General features: G+C 37.0%; 1 long non-coding RNA gene across 1 annotated transcript in view; it reads right to left on the bottom strand.

Moving 5' to 3' along the window:
* Positions 1-19,128, bottom strand: part of LOC118984717 (uncharacterized) — a 114,290-nt gene extending 95,162 nt beyond the window's left edge. Inside the window, exon 1 of the long non-coding RNA XR_005065975.1 lies at positions 18,718-19,128. This is a non-coding gene — a long non-coding RNA (uncharacterized LOC118984717). The remainder of the gene's footprint in view (positions 1-18,717) is intronic.
* Positions 19,129-19,562: the final 434 nt, after the last annotated feature.

Raw genomic sequence — 19,562 nt, forward strand, 5'->3', positions numbered from 1 at the left:
AGATGTCCTGGCACCCAGGCAACCCCGCATCGGGCAGACCCAGTGCAGGTGCAGGGCGGTGGGCTGGCTGCGGTCACACATTTGTGCGCAGATAAACCAGCGGAAGAGTGAGCAGTGAGACGGACCGGGCAGGCCCCAGTGGCGAACCCAGCAGCGGTGGGCTGACCGCAGTTACACATTCGTGTGCAGTGGGACAGACCATGGTGGGGGATGGTGGCGGGAGGCAGCAGAGGGGGCCGCCATTGCTTTCTTTTGACCCCTCCCCCACATACAGCATCACAACCCAGCAACTGAGTTGCCCTGCCCTGGTGAACACCTAGGGCTCTGCTCCTCATACATAACAGGCATGAACAGTCCAAAATATGGCTCAAGAAGAACTCAAAGCCCCAGAACCAATAACTCTAAGCGACCAAGAAATAGCAAACCTCTCAGATGCACAGTTCAAAATACTGGTAATCAGGATGCTCACAGAACTGGTTGATTTTAGTCAAAAATTAGAAGAACATATGAAGGCTAAACTAATTGAAATGAAGGGAAATGCACAGGAAACCAATAGTGATGGAAAGGAAACTGGGACTCAAATCCAGGGGGTGGACCAGAAGGAAGGAAGAAATGACCAAACAGAAAAAAGTGAAGTTACAAGAATTCAAAAAAATGAGGAGAGGCTTAGGAACCTCCAGAACATCTTTAAATGTGTCTGAACATATATAGGAACTCATACATTAGAAATACCACAAAGTTACAATATCTAATAATATTTGTAGATGAAAATGTCATTTTAAATAAGATACTATAATAATCTCTGTTAACAAGAGAATGCAATATAAAGTGAAACTTTATAAAAATCCTTATATATGCTAAAATCAATAAAGTAATTAAATATATCTTATGTATATTACCATAATTGCCACAAGTTATACATGAGGAATACTAAAAATCATAAAACTAAATTAGCTAAAAGTTAATGTAAACTGAATTGCTTGCAATGAATATATTTTATAAAATTATTTTATGATGTTAACTACAAGCAATAGATATAATTTTCCCTAATATATAAAATATATAGATTAAAATAATTACAGTTTTTATACAATAAATTATTCAATATAAATCAAATAATCTAAAACTTTAAAATATGCAGAACATTATGTATATAATGCAGCGGTAACTTTACATGTGATACATCTCTGCATATGCCTATAATATTTCTGTTTGAGGGTATTAGAAAGAGTAGTTGCCTCTGGGAATATAACAAGGGGTCTGATACTTATTTTGCACATATATTGCAAATGTGCATTGCAATATATGTGCAAGATATATATGCAAATGCACATATCTTTAGATTATGAGTATTTTAACTATTTTTGTGAAATATATTTTCAGGCAAAAACCAAGTTAAAATACTTCTTTAAAAGGACCACTCTCTATAGCAATAAACCATATTTTTCTTAAAGCTACCAGTTTCCAATGTAGAATATTAAACATATATGAAAATTAAATCTATACAGAAGGATTGTCTTTATTTTTCAGTAATGAAACACTTCTGTGTTTTGAATGAATAGAGATTTATGACATAATTGAGGAAAAGTTAAAAACAGAGAAGAAAGAAAAAAGGTGAAGAGTACATGAAAGAGAAAGGGTAATTTAAAAGAAGGGTTATCTATTTTAAAGCTAGTTAGAATTGACCCAACTAATACAAAATAGTGGTCTTACAAAGTGGTTGGAATATATTGTTACATAACATGTTTTTACTTTTAATTATCTATCACAAAAGAAACATCTAAATTAGCACACATTCATTTGGAACTTAGTAGTGAGCTACTTGGCCAATTTATTCTAGGAAAGTGAAGATTGATAAAAGAAAGCAAGTCACATTTTACCTTGTGTAAAAAAATGTAAGTCAACCATAACTAATTCCAATTCACGAAGGCTCATTACCAAGGCCACACATTAAGTCAGTACATTAGTTTGAAGAAAAATAGAAATGCGAGAGAAACAAATAAACAAAAAAACAACTAAGGATGACTCATCCAGCAATATCCACCAAAGATTTTTAAGAGCTAGCTTAGTAAATGCTGAGCATTACCAGGTCAGTCTACACTGAGGACGTAATTGGAAACAATACAGAAATGATTCCTGCACTCATGGAGCACTGAAGCTTTAATTTTTTTTGCAACATAAAGATAAACATTAATTCTTCATTGCTGTAATTTTATAATTTAATGCATGTTATTTGAAGTATAAAAATATCAATTTCAGAGATTTTTTGATGCAGTTGTTCTCAAATTAGTAATTAGTCATCAGAGATTTTTAAAAATATCAGCTTGTATTTGTGTTATAGTCTCACTATTTTAACTTCAGCTAGACTTATTTTTCACAGCATTTTTTCAGACATTTTTTGAAAATGTTGTTTTCACACCCAAAGGATGTATGATCACAGAGTGTTCCCATTACAAGGAAAAGAAACAACTAAAATCTATGATACCATGATTCAGAGAAAACCCATTGTGAAAATAATTGGAAAAAATCTTAAGGTTAAGAAATCCAGTACTATATAGTTGAAGCACTTCTCTACATCCCTCTTAAGATTTCCTTCAATTTAGCCTCATCATTATTCTCAACACTAGGTTATAAATTTATACATAAGTTTCTTCTCTAAAAACAGCTAAGTCAATATCTTCAAACTTAAATTCTGCTTAGGGTTTCCCAAAATATAAAAAAAAATGTTTCAATTACTCTTCAAATCCCTCCCTAGTACACATGGTTTGCTAATTCTTGACAGTTCTGGAGAAATTCAAAAGTGACATATTCATACTCCGATTGCATGAAGAAACTGAACATTTACTCTGAGAACATAAATAATAAAAATTTCCGTCAAACAGCCAGCTATATTACATTACTGAATTTACAATGTCAGTGTCGGCCAATAGTGCATATAGTCCATGGCCCTCCAAGCATTGGGAGCAGATCGTGCTAGAGCCCTGAGACAGGAAGACGTTTGAAGTATTAAGAACTTGAAAGAAGGTCAGTATGGTCAGAAGAGTGAGAGGACCAATGAGAAATTAGGCTGGTGAATAGGAGGAGCCAATATTGCATGGACTTGAGTGTCAAATTAAGAAAAGCAGAATTAAGAAAGCAAGTTGGTTTGATTATGGTATGCTAATGGAGGTAGGCAAAACTGGACATTTAAAAGATATTTAAGAGCAAAAAGTGATTATGAAATTACATGTTTTGAATTTATGGTTAAGGATTAGAAACAGGAAGACCACTCCTAGGTTTTTCTAAATTATACAATGTGATGAATGGTAGAACCATTCATTAGTATCAAAGATATTGGGGAATAACTAGATTTGTTGGTGAGGAGAATGAGTTCAGCTTTAGATGTGATAAATTTGAGGCATCTTTAGGACACCCAAATAGATCTGTTAAATTAGTGATTGTACTGCATGTTAGCATTCCTAGTAAAACACAAATGATTTAGTTCACCCTCTAAATTTGCCAGGAGTGCTGACACTCCTAATCTCATACACATTGTTTAACATTCAGGTAAGGAAAAAAGAGGCTTCCATTAGGAACTGAACTAAGCACTCCTTACACTAAGACAAAGTTAGTGTCAGAGTGCAGCTCTTTCCTTAATCACCTCCTCTGCGAAGCCATCACTGTCTTGACTTATTGATAATTCACTCTCAAGTGCTCTCGAACACCTTTGCACTTTCCTATTGCAACTTACAGCAAAGGCTTCAAGAACTTGGTACATCCTCTCCTTCCAAGGCTGTGTTTGGCGGGAAGGGTTTTAAACTTCCTATGCCCTTGTAGTCACAGGGTCTGATTAATGGTCTGTGATCAGGGTCAAAGCAGTCCACTGTTGGTGAGAAAACTCCCAGTGTTTTCCTTCCTACTGCAATGAATCCTCCAACATTATGTCAAGATGACAGTGTTATAAGTCCCTGAAGCCCTCATCAGTCTGGGTCCCTGAATAGCTGAGTAAATCAGAAGACCTCTTCTTACCCCAATATGCACATGCAATAATCCACAGTGGTTATGTAGTATAAGAGATAAGGCTTAGGTGTTGAATCCACTGAGTCTTTTGTACTGTTTGTTACCACAGCATATCCTGCCCTATCCTGACTATTTCACTGCTCACATCTGGGTATATTATCATTATTTGCTTATAGTGTCTCTTTTAACTGAACTATACTTTATTCTTTTATAGGTGGTTGATAATGTCTGCGAGTTTTACAGTTTAAATAGTTTTGAGCAGGTTAATGAACGATTGAAACATTGAAGACATAATCTCCAACCTTATCCACCATTGTGAGAAAACACACATGGACAGTGGGGAAGTCAACACTGTTTCTGCGCTGGGACATGTATGTCCAATTATCTTTCAGGAAAATGCCATGGTCAGTTACAGCTCTTCACGTGTTAGCACACAATGGTGTCAGAGATGTCATCTAGTAAAATCTGCACATCATGAAATTAGTGACAGGTTGGGACACTTTGCTTTATTTGTTTTTTAACTTGAATGCAAAATCCTAAATACATATGCTCAATCTTCCTTGTCTGCGGGTTCCACAGACTTACTACTTTAAAGGTTGAAAAATAATTTATTATATCTGTGTATATTTCTCTACTCTACAAGAACGTTTACCCATAACCAAAAAAGAAGTGCAATGTATTGGCATCATTTCAACAAAAAGAAAGTGTAACATCTTTTAACTGGTAGCTATTATAACTGATAGCTATCAGCTGGATTCCTTAGAAGGGAGCAGACCAGCATGAATTCACTTGGTTGGGAATCGCTAAAAACAGTATTGGTGCCAGATTCACTGTGGGCTTTAAGGAAAAAATTCAGTGCAAATTCACACCAAATCAATTATATGTAAATATAGCATGCGCATTATACTTTTGGTATATAAATTCTATTTAATTTCATGCATTTACATATAGATAATAATTCATATTCAAAAGAAGCCACTGCAAGTTCCTGTATATGCACTGAGTTATACTTACATGGGATTTTACTGTACTGCAATTTTTTGAAAACTGGTAATACTTTTTAGGGAGTATTTTTAAAACTACATATTGTTACCCATTGATAGGGTGTTACATTACCTTGGTTGGTCATGACCAGTATGTTTCAATGAATTAGAAAAAAGGAGAATTGTAAAAACTAATATCAAGATACAACAATAGTAAGAAACATTTTATAGAACTTTTGTTCATCTTGTGTGTATGTGTGTTTGACTGTGTATTGCACTGGGATGTCATTGAAAAACATTAGAAAACAAAGACTTAATGTATTTATTCTCTCATTCAATAAACATGCTATGGAATGCTCTCTTCCCACCATCTGTCAAGCACTGGAGAGTCAGAGATGATAAAAATAACATTGCAAAATCCTGAAAACTTGCATTTATTGAAGTGATCAGATACATTACAAAACTCAAATATGCTATATATGCAGATATATGTAGATGTGTCCTAAAACAGGAGCCATTTAGGATAGAAAAGAGCCTTGGTTCCACAGATAAGGAAAACACAGAGCGTATCACTATTAACCAAAATAGTCCAGTGTTACAACCTTGCCGTGTTCACATGTAGGTGGTTTTGTGTGAACTCAGCAAAGAAAACTCCATTTTCAAAATACATTATCATCAGATTATAATGTCTATAGGATTCTTGGGGTAAAAAAAGAGAATGCCATTCAAGATTGACGCTTTAATTATCACTTCATTACTGTTGCAGCACACTGAGTGGTCCTGCAGTCTTGCAAAAGTGCATACACCTCGGTCGGTACCTGGTTTACTATCACAGAGCAACCTCGGTAGACTTGGGTTATTAAGTTCTTGAAACCAGGATATGAAACTAGATAGAGGAAAAATAATTTCCGGTTAATGCTCTAAGACCTGTGTTGTCTAAATGATAATCGACACAAAATGATGTGTTTCATTATGTTTTCAGTGTTTATTTACTTTTCTTTCAAAATCTAAATTAGAGTTTTGTAGGATATTATCAAATATATGCTCAAAAGGAAATTACACTGAAAAAACCACCACTGTGATAAAAAGCCAAGGTGCTCACTTAATTCAGAGAAATAATAAAATCAGGGTAGGCGATGTGGTCCACTCCCTTAGAAAGGAGGATAAAAGGAGAAAGGCTATTAAGGTTTAAGAAAAGGTATGTAATAAATGTCTATTTATTTAATAGATTAAATGTCTATTTATTTAATAGACATTTATTAAATGTCTAATAAATACATACCATAAAAGAAAAGGAATTGCTCTTCTAAAGATGAAAATGGAGGATGAAAATATACACATCTAGGTACCCGAGAATACACATTTTGAAAGTCAGGCTAGAAATAGTATGTGTTCCATGACTGCAACCAGAAGAAAATGTAAGCATAGGAACAATCTGAAAATGGATTATGCAGAAATGAGACACCATACACATTTAAGTAATGTTGAGGTTACATATAATCATATTGCTTTGGAGTTGTCTTTAATAATGTTTGTAGAATGTTTTTAATTAATGTATTAAAGCGGAGTTAAACTCGTGAAACCAGTATCTTTACACTCAGCTTTATTTTTCCTTTGTCCCTTCTGTAAGGATGGCAGTCCTCCCTTATCAATGTAGGGGACACGTTTCCACACCACCCAGTGGAAGCCTAAAACTATGGACAGCACCAAATCCAATATACACTATGTTTTTTTCCTACACATACACACATTTCTACTTAAAGAAAGCACTTTATGGCTTCTCTGTGGCATGTTTGAATTGCCAGCATCACTACTCTCGGGCTTTGGGGTCATCATTAAGTAAAATAATGGTTACTTCAATACAAGCATTGCAATATCTCCACAGTGGATCTGATAACCTATATGGCTACTAAGTCATTCACGGGTGGAGATCATACACGGTGTGGATATATTGGACAAGGTGCTGATTCATGTTCTGGGTGAGAGGAAGCAGGACAGCATGAGATTTCATTACACTACACAGAATGGCATGCAACTTAAAACGTATGAATTGTTTATTTCTGGAATTTTAACAGAGTTTTAGGACTGCAGTTGATCTTGAGTAATTGAAACCATGCAAAGGAGCAGCTGTTGACCAAACTCACTCCCACTGCACTTTCCACAAGGGGGCGGGGGGGTTCCCTTGTCTCTGATGCTTTCCCCTGATATTTACAGAGTTGGCCTCTTTTCCTGTTAGGTCTCAACTTATGTATTATTGTTGGACCACAGTCCTAGTATTTCTTTGCTTTATTTATTACTCCGCTTTGTTATTTTATAGGATATCTCAGGGTTTGACATTGCTTTAGTCAGGTTTTGTTGTTGCTTTTAATTATCTGTCTCCTCTGCTGGAACACAAGCGCCGCAAAAAGCAATGAACTTTTCTGCTACGTCTGCTTCAGTATTCCCAGCATGGACTGGGAATATAATGGGCACATCACAGCACTTCCTGAACACATACATTATTCCTACATACTCTTTTGCAGGTCGGGGTATAGCAAAGAGAAAATATACAGTGTTTTTGCACAAATGGATTCTGTTGCATCTGTAGCAATCTATATGTAATTAGGGCAATTATAAAATAAAACTTTCTAAACTCTTGAAATAATGCTCCCTGCACAAAACCAACAAGAATTTGAAGTATTATTTTTAAAAAAATTAAGGCCCTGGCTGGTGTAGCTCAGTGGATTGAGTGCGGGCCTGCGAACCAGACAATCGCGGTTCGATTCCCAGTCAGGGCACATGCTTGGGTTGCAGGCCAGTTTCCACCAGGGGCCAGTTACCTGCAGGGGATGCACCAGAAGCAACCATACATTGATGTTTCCTTCCTCTCTCTTTCCCTTCCCCTCTAAAGATAAATAAATAAAATATTTTAAAAAAAATAAAAAAATTAAAAAAAAAGAATTTGAAGTACTGACATATATACGGGTGTCCCTATAGATATCTCCAGTTGCCTTCTCTCAGCTCTACTTAGCTGAGAATCTGAAAGCCCTAAAGCCCTCAAAGTATTTTCCCTCTGTATTAAAAAAAAAAAAAGAAGCCAAAGCAATAAGGCAAGGACCCAGCTAGAATTAAATAACACTCAACTTGGCCCTCATGCTGGTATTCAGCCTTTTCACACTGCTAGAGTCATATCAATTGTTCAATTATTGAATACTTCCACACCTGCTTGTAAACAGCCACTGCTTCAGGCCATCAGAGTGATACTTTTCTCCACATCCCCAAGTATTATGGACCTTTTCGTACAATTCCCTGAAACCCCCCTGAGCCATCTGCTCTGGCATTAATGCTTTAGCATCCTATCTGATGGGTCCGTGCTCACTCCTTACAAACTAGTAGGCATTTGCTATTTTTGTCTGCCCTAAACCTAATCATTTTTCTTCTTGTAACAGCACAACTCTCTTTCCATGCAGTACAATAGTACTATGCCCAACTTTCAAATCCAGAAATTAAGCAAGGCCTGGCTTAGAAAAATGTAATTTCATAGCCCCCACCAGAGTGATGGGTCCCGGGCAAGTGATCCAAGTTGTTCCAATCAAGCTTATCCTGGAAATTTGAGGGGGGAAAGATGTTCACTCTACACAATTTCTTATATAAGCCTATCATCACTGGAAACATTCTCACCACTGTAAAGAAATATCATGACTCTAAATAAAGCAATGGTAGAGAAAAGCAGAGCTAAGTTGTAGTAGAATGTGGATTCAAACCCAAGTAGTCTATAGTTACGAAGCCAATGTTTAACTACAAGTAATCCTATAACCACTAAGCTCCTCACTGACAGAGGAACAGGAATCAATAGGAGGTGGGAATGAGGTGACATAAGAGACAACAGGCCTGGTTTTAATCAGACAGTTTGATTTCTCATTTCCAACTATGACCAAGTACAAAATATTCCTTAACTTTACGGTAACCTGGCCTCTAAAATCCCTTCTTTTTCCTTAAACCATTTTGCAGTAGATGACATCTTTACAAACGCAAGAGTTCCTGACTACTAAAAAGGGGGAGGAGGCAAGAGTGGTAAGACCTGCCACTTTATAATGGAGTACCAGACAGTCTGCAAACATTAGTACATTTTTCTTCCCAGTGAAATGAGACCTTCAGTAGCAAAGTATCTTACCGAAGCTTACCATAACAGAGCAGGAATTTACAGTTGGGTCTATAAGATTCCAAGTTTAAGGTTTTGCTCACATTGCCGTGATGGTCATATTGACTCAGACTATGAAGTGGATAACGTTTGCCTATGAGTCTACAATCTCTGTAGGTCATTTCTATCTCTTCACCTCTTCTTCTGCCAGTGACTAGCTTAACCTGATTACTTACAGCTGAGTACTGGCTTTATAAATATAGACTGCGTGGGTTTCAAACCACATCCAACTACATAATACGTGTGTGACCCTGGCAAGTTACTTCTTTTCTCTGATTTTCTCATCTAAAAATTACAGGTAAATTAGTACCAGTTAGATAAGCTTATTGATTGTATGAATGGAAGGGAGCATGGAAAGTATACAGATGTGTACGTGAGTATACGTGTCCCTGACACGTAGTGAGAATGCAAGAATATGATGCACCCTGTGTTTGTCCAAAATCACCATATATACCTAGCCTGTGCTCTGATTAATCTTGCATTCTCTCTATAAGCCTTCCCCAATCAAAACTTCTATTTCCTTATATCAGACCAGCTAGAAAATCAATTGAGTCAATCCACATTGCAATGTGTATGACTATTGGCAATCCCTCCCAATTGTGTTTTAATCTTAACACAAAGAATCATCAATTGATGGACTTCACACATTAGGACTTCACACTGAATAATATTTGGAGCTTGTATATATTCCCTGCTTACCCTTTCTATCTTGGAATTGAAGAGAAAAGCATCAGTAGACTCAACAATTTCCATTAACATTTGGTTTGGAAAACAGTGAGAAATATTGTGTGTGTATACCAATGAGAAAAATAATGTGGTGAAGCTACAACATATATTACTCCAGTCAGAGCTCTGTATATTCAAGGAAGTGACTTAGGACCACATAGTTTATAAATAAGAAAACCAAGGAAAGGGCATCTAATGTCACAGTGATATAGCAATGATTTAAGGGCAACTGAGTCTAGTGACTCTTCTCACTCAGTGACTTCTTTTATAGATTTGAAATCTGTTTCTTGAATAATTTTAAAATAGAAATATAATTTATTTCAAAGTTAGAGTAACAGAAGTAATGACAATATATTTAGATTTTCTTTTTTCAATGAGAGAAATAAAGGTATGTAGTCAATATTCAGTGATGATATTAGATTTTTATTTTTCTTTTGGTAAGAAATAGCAAGCTAGTTTTTATATATTAAAAGAATTAAAACACATACTTTTTAGCAATTATTAAATGCTGAGGCACTATGATTCTGTAGGTGAAAATTATAAAAGGCTTCCTGAGTGCATAACTGCAGGCAGGTAACTTAACTGCTGTCTCCTTTATTGCATCTGTAACATAGAGAATCTCTTCATTTTCAAAATCAAATAAGGAAATTTAATTTTAAAAAATATATAGTAGTATATAACTGCCATGAAAATGATTTAAATATCATTGGAAGAGCAAAATGGGAAGAAAAACAAGGTATCTAATAGTACATGTCATTTACTCAGACTTTTAAACCTTATTGTACTAACTCATTGCAATCAATTTCGTTTTAGAAATGACCAGTGGACCAGTCTTTATATTTAAAAACTTGAAAACATTTAAATCATGCCACATTTCCTTTAAATGTACCAATTACATAAACATATTAAGAGGCTGCTTCCTTATTTATCTATACCTGTGTTTTGTAAAATGCCTAAAATGTATACAAACTAAGAATGAAATTTCTTGGTTATTGACAAAAAAAATCCAGCTGGTAGAGATTAGTATAGGGCCTGGAATACTAAGCACCAGTTAGTGATTAAAGGAAGATAATTAATTAAATTTTTTAAAAAAATAGGAAATGAACAGAAGAAAGAATAGGAAAGGGTTGGAAAAGAAGAAAATTGCTATTTTTCCTTTTGTGGGGGAAGCTGAACAAATCTGCTTTAGCAGTGAGTAGTAACACACTTCCATGCATACAGCTCTAAAAGTCCAGAAGTCATGAGAAATAGCGCTGTTGCTTTGTATTCAATACAAAAATGATGAAACAGTTCTCAAAGGCATAACAGACCTTGTCTCCTCCACTTTTTCCTGAATGAGTTGGCTCTCTCCTATCATCGATAACCATTTTTTGGTGTCTAGGAGTGTTTCAAAGTATCTATGATTCCCTTGGCGGGGGGGGAAATCATTGAAAATTTTTATGTCCAGTAGTGTTTTGTTTGTTTGAGTCCCACACCCCCTTCCCCACCACACATACAATTTAAAAGCAGAGAAGTTTTGGTTAATTTAGGAGTAGGTTAGCTTTTTCTTGAAATGTCACTTCCTTGAAATATTAAAACTCAGATGATTCTCAAGGTGACTGCTTGGCTTTTTAAATGTAATATTATAATTTAATAAAAACACTAAAAATAGATGTGTTACTTGTAACATCACATTGTTATCTAAGCTTCTAACATAAAAACTTCCTAAAGAGACAGAAAACCTCAGTCACTTTAGGCATGTGACAATCTGGCTCACGTACTAAGGTATTTGAATGTAAAACCTATGGCGTTGGGTTTGGGCATAGGTGGCAACAGGATGGTGATGTTATTGTATTTATAGAAGAGATGCTGGCGCTCCGGAAAAGTCTCAAGTGTCAATAGTTCACACTTTCTTCATCCCTCAAATCAGATGAAAATGCCACGAATCCGGCAGAATGCCCGCTGGTAAACCGGAGTCTGGCGCGCACTCTGAGTCAGAAACAGAGCCAGCGCTCTGTTACCTTGTCTTTTCCTGGGAAACTGCCAACTTTTTTTCTTCATAATCTTGCTAACTCAAAGCATGATTGCTAGAGACAGATGCTCAACCAGGCCTTCACAACCTATTGTACCACTGTCCTTGTTTCAAAGGCCATTGAGTTGTCTTAAAAATTTATTGGTGATTTTTTCCTCATAAGTAAATACTTTCCATATTTAATAGGTGATGAACAAGGACCTATGCAATGGTTATAATGCATAGAATACCAAGGCACAGGATATCACAAGGAAAAAATGCACTCAATTGGCTATTTCCCCTTCCCAAGAAAGAGCAAATAATTCTACATTGACATTTTAGTGAATGTAGCCTGCTGCTGTGATGCTATGCTGGTCTTCATACATATAGTGACTCTCACATAAAATGGTTTGAAAATAAACTGTTAGTAATCCACCCTAAAGGCAACCTTATGCGATGCTTCACAATGACACCCAGAGATTCCACACAAAAACAAACCAGTCCTCAGTGATCTGTGAGGATGAGGATGAGGATGAGGATGAGGATGAGGAATGTGAATATTTAAGGCCTTCATAACAAGACACAGGTGGGTCTTTGAAGGCACTAAAGCCACTCCAAGGCTTTGAGATTGTCTTAAACAATTCAGTTTTATTCACCGGTGTAAATTAGTTTTTTTAAAAAGTCCTACTGATTCATGTTTTCTTGGATCACTTGTGAGTAATCCAAAAAAATGTTCATGAAAGGAAAGTTATTTTATCAATTATCCTAAAACTTATGTAAGATTCAACAACCCATTTTGTAAGTATTAGTACTAAGTTAGGTATAGTGTGTACACTTTGAGTATTTTCATGTGCTTTTTGCCTTACTGGTGATGCAAACAAATATGCCAGTAAGTCTCAACTGTAGCAATTAGTAAACCTAATTACCTGCTTTCAAGCTGGAGTGAGGCCTAGGGTGATAAGCCAGGAGGCTGATTTTGCTTCTCTGAGGCAAAGGGCCTCAGGTAAAACAGAGGCTGTCTCCCCTGGAGGCCACACCCAGGCAACTCTCAAGGGATGTGTGAGGTGGGTTTCCCCTCTGTTCCTGTGTGACTAAAAAGATGGTAGAAATCTAGGAGGATGTAAGAGGACAGGAGATAATACGTCTCATTTAAGAAATTGCAGTATAGCAATATTTCACACGCAAAAAAACCCTCTGATTCTATTTGTTTTTAAGTGCCTATGTGCATTTTACCCTTTATCTTTGAATTATGTAGGAAGAAGTACATGTATCTATTACAGAAAACTCCTTTTCCTTACACAACTCCTTTCACTCTATATAATACCCTTTGGCAAAAAACAATAATAGTAATAATATAAACTCCAAGCACATTACAATTGTAAGCAAAGCTACATTGCACAAATGGAGAAGCAGGTTCACTGGGATAAGGTAAGACCAAATTCTAGTACCATACCTAAATTTGATTAACTAGCTATTTCAAAAAAAAGTTAATTCCGGATGGAGACACTTAGCTAACTGCCTTGGCACAGTATTGGGGTTGTTGTAGCAAGGCTGTATACTGGAATGTGAGATGAAATGTTATCCGACAGGGCTGCTAGGAAATTATTTCTTAACCACTTTCACCAGATTTTTCTACTACCTGAAAAAAAGCCATTCTCATTCTACATGAAAATTTTCCAGCTCCCATTTTGTACAAATAACTAAGAAATAAAAGTGCTTATTATCTTCATCTGCTGTATAATTTTCCAGAGTTCCTCTCCAACAAATGACTCCCTATTTCGACATACTGTATGTGAGACAGATATAGAAATCACCAGATTTTTTATTTGTATCTCCACAATAGCAGTAACCAAAAAAAGATGAACTTTGACCTCCCCTCATTTTCATTACTGGCAAATAATGAAAACCAATATGCCACATATCTTCCAAGCATTGAGTGCACTTGTAGAGATGAAACAAACCCAAAGAGACTTAGAGCTAGTTCTAAACAATTAGAACTTGTGGTGTAACTAAATATTAAAATTATAAAAATTACAGAAAATTTTAAAAATCTGCTTTGCCTTTATCAAAACATGGCAGAAAATTATTTCTAACACTATCATAAAGGTGTTCTTTTATTCTAAGTTAGGTTTTATTTTAAAATTCTCTTAAATACTGTTTTCAACTAAGGAAACTGGTATTTTAAAAGATTACTTTTAGCCCTGGCTGGTGTAGCTCAGTGGATTGAGCACAAGCCTGCGAACCACACAATCGCGGTTCGATTCCCAGTCAGGGCACATGCCTGGGTTGCAGGCTGGTTCCCTGCAGGCCAACTCCCAGCAGGGGACGCACGAAAGGCAACCATACACTGATGTTTCTCTCCCTCTCTCCTTTCCCTCTCTAAAGATAAATAAATAAATAAAATCTTAAAAAAAGAGATTACTTTTGCAATAGGACTTCTAAAATTATATTTTAAACAACAGGAATAGCATCTCTGGTGGCTTATTTTTTCTACAACACAGCTGTATTCTTCACTGTACACTTTAAGTTTTTGTTTTAAATAAAACAGCAAATGTTACATTTTTATTCATATATACAAAAGGACAACCTGTGTCTTCCTTGCAATAGATAACATGAATATACTGACAATGTATTTTTAAGTAAGTTCGTTTTTCTGTTACTGTTGCATGACTAGAATGATGGTCACGCCCCCTGCTACTGCCGTTTATCTTATCGTCCCTAGAAATGTAGCTCATCAAGCTCTCTTAAAATGAGAGAAGTTGAAGAAAACCTTGTCTTCATCAACTAGGAAAGATTAAATTCCTCCCCTGAAAAAGGCAGCCACACTTAATGAAGAAGTTTCAATAAGGTTTACCAAATTGTTACGGAAAAATGTTAATCTTCCTATAGGAATTATTAAAGATACCAATCCATAACCTCTTACCTCAAAAAGCAATGGTAATCATATCATTCAGTTATGTACATAATTAAGAACAAGTTTAGCTTTATGCAAACATTGAAAGAAATGCCTGATAAAAGCTTTAAAAAGACAGAAACTGCACTACCCCCTTATATCCAAAACATGTCAAAATACAATTTCATCTTATTTGTTACTAGCATATAGAAATGCATTTTCTGTGACCAAGAGGTTTTTCTCATTCATGATTCAAATAAAAATTACTTCTTCCTAAAGCCATAGAAGGGCTCTTTGAAGGGAAAGAACTAGATACCCATCAATTTTGCCTCTGGGTATCCCTAGCCTTTCAACCAAAACTATTAAAAACAACCCCAAGACACCATAATTGTTCTTTGAATATATTTTTAATAGGAGTACCCCTTAGTTTCAGCAGATTATATACTACTATTAGTCTAGAATTCTTTTTAAAAATTTCAGAATTTTAATGTATATATCCTTATATATACATATATATCCACATATGTATATATTCTTAAATGTTAATTGAAAATTATTTATTTACACTGCCACATATTTAATCCCTGTTTAAATAGCTTTGGTGAATTTCTTTGGAAAACAAATTCAGCTAGAAAGCATCTCATAACATCTTAAACTTTTGATGCATATCTATTTATGACAAGCAAATCATTCATTTTTTCTATCACAGGTGGATTAGATATTTAGTTTTTAAAATCATTATTTGATTAGCAAAATGTTTGCAAGACCCACACCAACATGACTCAATGACAGAAAGTCTAACTTTGTTCTTGGTTTTCTGTAATATTGGATAGAAGTTGCTCCATTATGTAACCAAACTGTTTTACATTTACTTTCCCACCCCAAAATTATTTAATCACCACCATTAGGAAAAGAAATACTATGTTTCAGTTTGGAATTAATGATAGCTCTTCCTGGCTGTTCCGCAAATTGGAAATCCTAAGAGCTACAAGTACTGCAGACTCATAAATGTCTGTCTTAAGTGTGTACTCTTTAAGATCATATGGCTCCAAAAACCTGTTTGGAGGATTCACTCTAAATGATTTAATATACTGACCTCAAAAGAGATGAGAGATATCATGTCTGTGGTGTCATCCGGCTAACGGGAAGTTCAAATTACACTTCTAACACATTCTGCATCTATTAATCTCCCAGTTCATTTTGCAAATATAATTAAGACAAGCTACTGTATCCTTGTTTTGTTTTAACTTAGCACCATCTTATATGCTTATCTTATAAGGTAAATACCATGTTATCCATGTTCATATATCTTGATTAGCAATATCTGATAACTTGACCTGAGAGAATAACAAATGTTCTTCATTATGAAATGAAGTTCCAAGCTAGTCTGGAACAACCCTTTACTGCATGGTGTTATCTGGAATTAGTATTTTAGGACTTCTCCTGTATATTAGCAATATTTTTGATAAAAAAATATCTTAAAATCTAATTACCATATTTGCTGTGAAATATTAATAAGATTAAACAATATTATTTTGAATTAAAAAGATGAAGTTGTTATATTAGTACATTTTGTGGAGTGACAGATTAATAATTTAAAGTCTCTCCTCAATCCACTCACTACATACTGGAAATAGTCCTGACTTCCAGTATCTATAAAGACTTAATTTTTCAGAAGTATGTTAAAAACTAAATACTCAGATGCATCTCCTTTACATGTTATTGCTATAATGAACATTTGTACAGAGTCATAAAAATAAATGTCACACACCAAGAAGCCTGAACTTTTACCTTTCTTGAGTGGAGAAATAAGCAACCAAAATCTTCCTTTGCTCACATGGAAAACAGTTGGCTTCTTTTTTATATGTCTTTTCATGTCTAAACTTGTTAATTCAATCGTATACACATGAGGCAACTAAGCGATTGTCCTTTTGTCCTTGTAACCAAAAGGTGGCACCTCTAAAATTTAGTTAGCTTTCAATGGAAATACTACATTAAAAAGGAAAAAAAGGCATTGGTATCAAAGTCCTAGAAGGAAGATTTTGTTTTTGTGACTGTGGGTAACTCTACTTAGACAAAAGAGATAAGTATCTGAAACAAAAAAAAATGTTCAGAAAATAATATTCATTGCATTGACGGTAAATAAACTAAGTTGGTGTATAAACTTATACACTAAGATATGTGGTGACAAAAAACACTTTCTGGGGTGCATAGATTAGTGTGGAAGATCAGGCAGAGTTGAGAAAGAAGATTCCTTTTTCTTACCCCAAGTGGACGTGTAGAAAAAAATGTTAAGACTTAGCATTTCCCCTGAAAAATCCAAGGAAAGCCTTGATCTGGACACTGGCATCTGCTTGCTTCTCTGCACTCAGGTAGGACCCACTTGGAAGGCTTTCTGATTACATTCAGCTGGGCACTTCTCCCTCCTCCCATCCGACAGAAGTCACTTAGCTGTCTCTGATCCATAACAGGGAAGGGAAGCTTATATCACTGATGATGGAATTAGAAATTGCTGAAGCTGCCGTCAATGTCTGTTCAACAAGTACCTTTCACTTGACCTATTATGCAGGCAGCCAGGGCACAGGGGTGTTTTGATACCTTCCTCTTTCTCAAGAACAAAACACATCCCTTCTCATTTTTTTTTTTTTTTTTTTTTTTTTTACAATTTGAAGCTATCTTCCTACCATTACTTTCTAAACTTTGTTCCAGTACAAGAGGATTCTTGGCCAACTGAGTTTCCATATGCCTTTCAACTGAGAAATGGAGCACTGAAATTTTATAAACATCATGTTTACATCTGTTAAATACTCTTATTATAAGAAAATAAGGCAATGCATGAATTTGATGTTCAGGCAATGAAATGCAAACAGATAATAGAAAGGTAGAATGAAATGGCAATCCATACACAAATGTAGCTTTAACAGAAAAGTTAAATGGTTGCTTTATTTCATAAAGGGTTACTATTCAAGAAAGTGAAAATCAGCATTTATGTGAAGTGAACTAGATTAGCTTTCTCAAAGCAGAAACCCAAGCCTCCTGATAACACTGGTGTCACAAATGTTGAAACTTCACACATGTTCCCCCCTCTAACGTAAAGGCCATACCAGAGAACCTCAGGAAAGTAATAATAATCTGGTTCTGATCATTTTTCTTTGCACAAGAAACACCTCAAAGTTCAGACATTACCCGTGATGGGCAAATACTAAATAGCCCTACGGGACAGATGGAAACAGGAAAAGTCAGATGGTTAGCACTTAAAAACAACAGCAATTAAGCACTGAATGTGGGTTGGATCAGTGCTCTATTTTTGTTCCATAGGAACGAATCAAGTGAGAGACGTAGCCTCTTGCAAAGAGGAGGTCGAGTCAAACTTGATGCTTCCTCTCTCTGACAGCCGGGGCTGCATGGCTTGTCGACTCATTTTATTCAGTTTAATTGCTTTCTGTACTTTAATTTTTACAGAAGTTGTATTCTATCTCGCCCCTTTACCCCTCAAAAAGAAATCTTTCCTCCCTTCAGTATCCCCTTCTTTCCTCTGAGAACAAGCAGTCCTCTCCAGGAGCAGAAAGAAGCCCTGTTGGTGCTTAGGATGGCAGGAGGGTGAGGATGAAGAAGAGACTGAGAAAGGCGCGGGTGGAGGTGAGAGATTGAGATTGAGGTGGGGGATGGAGGAGAAAGAAGGAGATAAGGACAGAGAGCACAAGAAGATGGGGGATGCCCAACATCAACTCCAGGCTCTAAATCACGGGCGCTGTGCAAAGTGCTTTTCCAGGAGATGCACATGTGGTTTCATTATATTTCTCACAATAGGCCACCCGGGGCTCCCTCCCCAGGTCTCATCACCCACCATCAACACCCAGAGGTACCAAGAACAAAATCTTGGAGAGGGATTCAAGCAAACAGGCACCACCGAGGTGGCCGCACCGCCAGTCCCGCGCTGCCCTACCTGCAGGGAAGACCAGAAGGTGGTGCCGGTTTCCGTCCCCAGTGCTCTCCCGTGGACCCGTTCGAAGGCTCACACGTCCTCTTGCTGCCTCTGTTCTTGGAGGGGCAGCCTGCAACACAAAAGGGGTGTGTGGGTGTGGGTGTGTGGGAGGTTTTCCAGGGCCACCAGCTGGTCCCAGCTGGCCGCCCCCACCCTACACACACCCCTTTGGGGCGCTGAGCCCCCCTCTCAGCTGAGCACCACCTTGGGGGGGCTTGCCCGGCTGCAGCCTCAAGTTGCCACTGCTAAGTACTGCTGGCTGCTGCCGCTGCAGAAGGAGGAGGTGGAAAGACACTGGGGGCAGTACTCGGTCTAGAGCATCCCCAACACTGCAGCTTCTCCAGGAATCCCTCCAGTGAGGAGGCGGCCGCCCATCATCTCCCAGCCCCGGCCACCTGATTGGTTCCACCTCGGGTACGCTGCGCCAGGGAGCCAATCCGGGCTCCCTAATAATAGGTGGATCTGCTCAGCCAACATCGCCCATCCCAGTTCTGTTAGTGTCTCTCCATCCCCATAGCGGACAGGGACCTGAAGAGGGGGGTTGAGGAGGGTTGGGGGAGGGCGGCAACTAGGAGGGGGACACATCCCAAGGAGACGCAATCAAGGGCACCCGATAAACCTTCTGGGTACGCGCAGGGATGCCCCGCAACCTGTTCAGCAACCCTAAGCACCGGAAGAGACAGTATAATACAAAGCTATTTTTCCCTCTTTTCTTTTTCTCTTTACTTTGAATCAAAACCTGCCCTGATACTGAGCATGCCCAGACTGCAACAGCGCCCTAGGAGTTCCGACGTGTGTGGGTTCTC

Source organism: Sturnira hondurensis, unplaced genomic scaffold, assembly GCF_014824575.4.
Source record: "Sturnira hondurensis isolate 20B ecotype Veracruz unplaced genomic scaffold, ASM1482457v3 Scaffold0003801, whole genome shotgun sequence".
Classification (NCBI taxonomy): Eukaryota; Metazoa; Chordata; class Mammalia; order Chiroptera; family Phyllostomidae; genus Sturnira; species Sturnira hondurensis.